General features: G+C 40.2%; 1 long non-coding RNA gene across 1 annotated transcript; it reads left to right on the top strand.

The window, feature by feature from the left end:
• The first annotated feature begins 1587 nt into the window (after positions 1-1587).
• On the top strand, positions 1588-4232 carry LOC111947440 (uncharacterized). Its single transcript, XR_002873279.2, has 4 exons — positions 1588-1859; positions 2965-3039; positions 3349-3402; positions 3480-4232. It is a non-coding gene; the product is annotated as an uncharacterized LOC111947440 (long non-coding RNA).
• Positions 4233-6053: the final 1821 nt, after the last annotated feature.

Below are 6053 nucleotides of genomic sequence, written 5' to 3'. Positions count from 1 at the left end.
CAAAACAAATTTTTATTAAACTTACAATGGTTCTTTCACAGAAAAACAGTGCAAGAGAAGATGTTGCACAATGACAAAACGTTGCATTGCTTGTGTTTAAGTTTCTCCATAGTTCAACACCAAAGCCGGTCTTTGACATGATGGTCCCATATGAACCACCTCACTGAAGCTCAAAGATAGACCTTCTGTTGATGGCAGGAGTCCAGACTAAACCCAGCAGTATGTCTGTTTCATGCTGTGAAAATCTAGAACAGTCTTCCTTATGATGTTAGACAAACTTAAACAGATGATGTTCAATTCCAGACTAAAAACTCTTCTTTTTCAGTCATTTCATTCTCTGAAGATTTAGAATTTACAGTGTACTTTCTTTCCACAGTACAAATCCACAGTTTCACTGCTTTCTCGGCTACTTTTGACAAACGTTTTATAAATTTAGTTAATTCACTCTTCCTTCATAGAGCAACATGGTTTTTTGAATGAGAAGTCATGTTTGTATCACTGTAAAGCAATTATTAAAGGATCTATTTTAAAGAGTCTATTTTGTCTTGCATGACAAAAACAATATCAGAATTATATATAAATAAATTAATTTACTGATAATATGTCCGCTGACCATACATGGCACCCCAATGATTTGTTCAGAAGGAAAATGGTGGGTGATGGCCAGCACAATGCCTGATCAGAAAAGCCTTTAATCCCACAGATTTTCCAATGCATTCTTTCTCATCCACATCAACCAGTTTATCACTTCACTCTGAGAAGACCTTGTTTAACACGACTGCATCAGTACTTGAGTGAGGTACTTTTATTTAAAACATTTTGAGGTTGCTCCATCTTTGAAAAACTGATGTGCCTAAAACTCAGTGGCTGGCCATGAGTCCGGTCGGTGGATTGCGAGGCAGCTGACAGTGGAGAATTGTAGCTAGAGAGACGACACAATCCCTTCACTCCCCCAGGCTTTTTCCATTATCCCACTCTTTCTGGATCATATAACAGAGCAGCATGAGTGTGTGCGTCAGCAAAGTGCTTAGCAGTGATTGCAAAAATGTGTGTTCTCCTGTGCCCTGCTCTGTTCTTTAAAATCTGTCTTTTTATTACTGTTAATATCTGGTTTGTTCTTCCAGCTGAAGCCCATGATGGGGGTGCTTGGTTTTAATTTAACCAGTGCCTCGGGTTCTGAGAACTTTCTGAGAGAAAAAGGGAGGAGGACACAGAGGAACAGAGAGAAAAAGGCAAGATAAAAAAGAAAAAACTTTGTGCAATTCTCCACTGAAATTCTACTTCTCTTTTTCTTCTGTTTTATGTAACCTGCAAACAGAGAGACAGATTTATATTTTTAAGAATAAATGAGAACAAAAACACATGAAGTCTTTACCATATTGTGTCTCATCTGACGACAGGCTTCTCTACAGCTCAGGCCTCACCGACCTTAACTTAAATGTTGTCTCCCTTGGGGGTCCTGGCTCGTACCTGGGGTTAGGCTGGGGGGATGCCCAGAACTCCTGGGTGGTGGTGGGGTGCTCGTCTGGGGCTGTGGGCGCTCTTCTGCACTGAAAAAACGGGAAAAGTGGGGTTGTTCAATTTACAAATAGTAAACATGTTTGTTTAATATGAACAAATTATGTTTACCTTCGAAACAGAATATAATCTTGAAAATCACACATCATTTCTTGCTGTGTTACTTTTATATATTTAAATCATGTTGACAAAACATGAAATAGTTATGCTTGATCCTTTGCCCCTTAATTTTGGATCAGTAAACCCCATCGGTGAAGAAGAATTCCAGGAGGGGAAACTTTGCAGTCAGCCATTTTAGAGAAGCTACAAGCACCTGCTCTGGCTGGAGGAACTTAAAAAAGGTAAGTTAATTTACTCTAACAAATTAATTTAAGAAAGTGGAAGGCGTAAATGTATCATTAGTGTTATTTTTTTCCACGGGGAAGAGCTTTGTAATCCACTTTTGTCGTAGTTATCAAAGTTAAGGCTCTGCGCGCCACTTTTGTCCCTGCCGGCCGCAGCCCTCGGACGGCAGGTAGGGGGAGGTGTGTGTGCGCGGTAAATTGTACTTTCACGTCGCAGGCAGATTCAGCTGTAAACGCGGTGATTTCAAATGATGTACGGGGAAGAGTGGTGAGTAGTTATGCCGTAGGAATTCGCTTTTGACAGAGGGCAGTGGGCGCTTGTGGGCACGGCTTTTTTTTTCCACAGGCAGAAACTCTGCCAGGGGAATTTTCATCGTCACTAAGTGGATTTCTTTTTGCTAAATTCTGCGTTGTGGAGACCGAAATTGAAGGAAAATGTGAGAAGCTATCATTACTATTGTCATTATTTAGTTTTTCCATACCGTTCCACCATGAGCTAGTTTAAGGACAGCATTATTTGACCAGCAAACAGCACCGCACTTCTGTCTCAGTCAGCTGTCAATCATTCTCCGTGCGCGTCTCGTGCACAGAATGCGTTTGGTGTGTCCAGTTTACATAAATCTTTGGTTTCAATCAGAGCTTTGTTTTCATTCTATGATGCTGAACATATTTTTTATTTTAGCTTTGAGAGTTTAATTGAGTGAAAATATTCATGTCCTTTTGGAACAAGTGTATAATGTGTAGTAAAAAGTTTACTGCCTTATAATAATGTCTGTAATCCTACTTCACATATTCCTCCCATTTGTGATAAATTAATATGGGAATCCTTTATGGGTGGGGGGGATTATCCACTCCCGATCTGCTAGTTTAGTTTTGCAGTTTCCATTTCAAAATTCGCGGGTTCTCATAAGCCTGGTTTGAATCCTGTGGGGGGAGGAGGTGTCTAATGTTCTTTCTGGTCTAATTTCTTCAGAATATTTTTGCAGCTATTTATTTCAAACCAATGCATGTTTAGTTATTAAAATGATACAACAAAGCTGTGGAAGTCTCACTCTCTATATATATTTGAAATGTAACTAATAAACCTCTGTCCTGATTACAGAGCTCATCACACAACACTTCCAACTGCTCCTCCCTGATCATGCTGGGCTCCATGCTCCAGTCTTCACTGAGTCAGGTGGGTCACCATGCATTTACTATATATTACTGGAATTATTGTCTCCTGGATTGTCATCGAATCGGGAGGTAACCAAGATTGCCAGCCCTACTCTTTACACGCACCTTTTATGCAGAGAGATACATACATAATAAATAATGAAATTGATGGTTGATCAGTTATCCCACTACCTCTGTTAACATGACACTAAGGATATAATGATTTTGTTAACACAGTAACTATAACATTTATTGATGAGCCAAGGGTAAGAATTTTATTTTTCCAAAGTTTTCATGTGAATTTAAAATTTTTTGACTCTTTGTATTTCAGACTGCTGAACTTCTCGCCAATATAAGCAAGTTCAGGGGTTTATTCAAAGTATAGGTGAGTTGTGTAATCTAGACGCTTTAACTAAACTTCAAATGTGAACTGTGCACACAAATATCTTCTGTGTTCTTCAGAATGAAGACCATGCAGCAATCCAGGAGGCAATCGAGGACACCACGGTGGGAATTTCCCTCCTAATGGAAACTGGCAGTGGTGAGGAAGAGGACATTCTCGTGGTCCACATCTCCCAGGCTGTGGTGGTCGACCCACCAAGTGTCTGAGTGGCAGATGCCAAGGCTTTTTTGGCCTTATTTACAGCACAAATCTGATTACCATCCTCATCTCAGAAACACCTTGTCATGGGGCCCGTGGCTTTGCTCCTGCTATGATCTCCTGGAGGCCCTTCCCTTCTTGAGCTCTCCCGCTGGTCACAGGTGTTCTGTATTATGTTGATTGGTTTGTCTATTTATGCAGTGTCTGATCTTGTTTCTGTGTCGGAGCGTCTTCGTTCTACGCTCTGGTGTTATGGTTCTCTGGCATTTAAGTCCCTTCGAGTGAACTATTGGATTTGGGTCGTTCTTCCTGCTCTTGGGTTCTCTCCCTTGGACATTCCGTCACACACCTTTGAGGTAATCCAAAAAAAAACTGTATTAGAGTTATAAGGCAAAGTGGTGTCTAAGGTTTCAGGCTTAAAGATCCGACTCTTTGAATAAAATGACCTTTAAATAGTTTAACTTTTTCCTAAGAAGGGATTCCAGCTGTTTGCTTTGGCTCTGTTATCTTCTGTTTAATAAAAATGGCAAGCCCAATTTATTGTGATTTGTCATTTTATGCTTCACTGTAAACATATTTTTCAAGTTTAGATAATAAAAAAGTTAAATCTGAAATTTGTGTTCAGTGTCATATGTTCATTGGATTTTCATAATGCACAAGAAAGTATTTGCTTTAAATAATAATCTGCAATTGCAATTTTATTTTTCAATTTAAATTTTATTAAAATAATTTATAAATTAAATGAACTATGTAGGTAATTTCAAACAAATAATAGTGTTTTAAATGTTTGAAAAAATTATGGTAAATGACATAATAAAATCTTGTTTGTTTATGTAAAATTATTAGGTGCAGAAACAAAGAAGCATTCATTACAGTAGAACATGATTTTATTATGAGCAATAATTATATTGGTTCAACATGATTTTTTTGCGCGCAACCGCTGTCCATGATTTTTTTATGTCAATCCAACAGGTCTTTTTTTTCAGTGTGGGGCGGGGCCCCGTGTTGGGCCCTCCCGACGCAGCAGGGGGGCTGCTCTCCTGGTTGAGCTGGAGCTGCACTCTCTGTCCCCCCATGCCTCCCTGCTCTCTGGTTCTGGGGGCCCCGTGGCGGTCCTGCTGGCCCTGGCCTGGGTGGCGGATGTAATCAGCCGGGGGGCGGTTGTTCTCTATCTTCTACCGTGCGGGTGTTGGGGGGTTCTGGCTGCTGCTGCTGCAGCAAGGATCTTGGTGTGGGGATGACTGGGCGCTCTCTCCCTCCTTCTTTTTACATTCCATCATCCAATTCTAAAAGAAATTCCCAAAAGACACCATCCCATAATGACAACAACAAACTGAAAAACAGGCTTCCAGAAACATATCCATTCATATACATTGTACATGCTACGTAAACTCGGCTCAATATGTGGTGATTTAAAAAAAAGCACCCCCAGCAGCCCTCTGGTACAACATTAAAATGCATGATTTTCATTTATGCTTTATAGTTAGAGGGATGGATTTAAGTAAATTAAATTAATGTTTAGGAATTCTTTGTGAAAAATATCTGTTAGCTTTTGTCAGATGTGAATGAACTAAGCAGGATAAGCAGAAAAAAAAGACACATTTTTTTCACTAAATCAACAAAACATGACACTATACACCAATTGTTTTTTTATATTTTAGCCAAAGTGACGGGCATCAGGATTTTACAAAAAGGATAAAATTCATCTTTTGTCAGTTGTAGGCTTTCTCCTACTTTTGATGAAACAGGTTGCTGGATTTTTTCGCCCTACCTGTCTTTGCTTGCTCCCTCACATATTTTCTCCATACTTTGCAGCTCACATGAACTGCAGCGTGGCCCTGAACAATGGTGCACTCTGTGCCACAGTTTTTCCTTTAAACATCCCTCAGTGCAGTCAGACCCTGTGTACTCTGTATGTATTGATGGACACTCCGTGTCAGCAACTGTGCTCTGGGTTAGCATACACCTTCCCTCTCTTACCCACCACACAGCCCCGCACATGTCTGTAGCCGCACAAAGAAACGGAGTAATGAGTCCCATGACAGTGCTGTGGAATAGGCTCTGAATAGGTAATGTTGGAGTCTCAATATATTGGAAGTACTGCCAGTGTCTGATCGGAGGTTATAATGTAGTCTTGGAGCATTCTTTCCTCTGCTCGTCAGTGGAAGTTGCTCCGCTACCGTACATGGTATCTAAAATTTATTGTCTGGTGCTGCAGACCTCTGTGGAGCTGTGCTCTCTGTGCAGCGTGATTCAAGTTACATTCCAATCTCTGAACCTGATTAATGATTTGCACATACATTGGTTTCCACACAGATATGCTTTGTGTGATCTGGAGCTCGTAATAAATATTTTACCATAATACATGATCAGTATTTATATTCAGAGAAGGTGGAGCTCAGACAAGTCTGGTTGAAAGGAACCTCGGCATCTCG

The sequence above is a fragment of the Oryzias latipes genome, chromosome 5 (genome assembly GCF_053564925.1).
Source record: "Oryzias latipes strain Hd-rR chromosome 5, Olatipes_Hd-rR_3.1".
NCBI classification, from domain to species: domain Eukaryota; kingdom Metazoa; phylum Chordata; class Actinopteri; order Beloniformes; family Adrianichthyidae; genus Oryzias; species Oryzias latipes.
The sequence above is the reverse complement of the archived record's forward strand: the minus strand, read 5'-3'. Positions and strand labels throughout refer to the sequence as shown.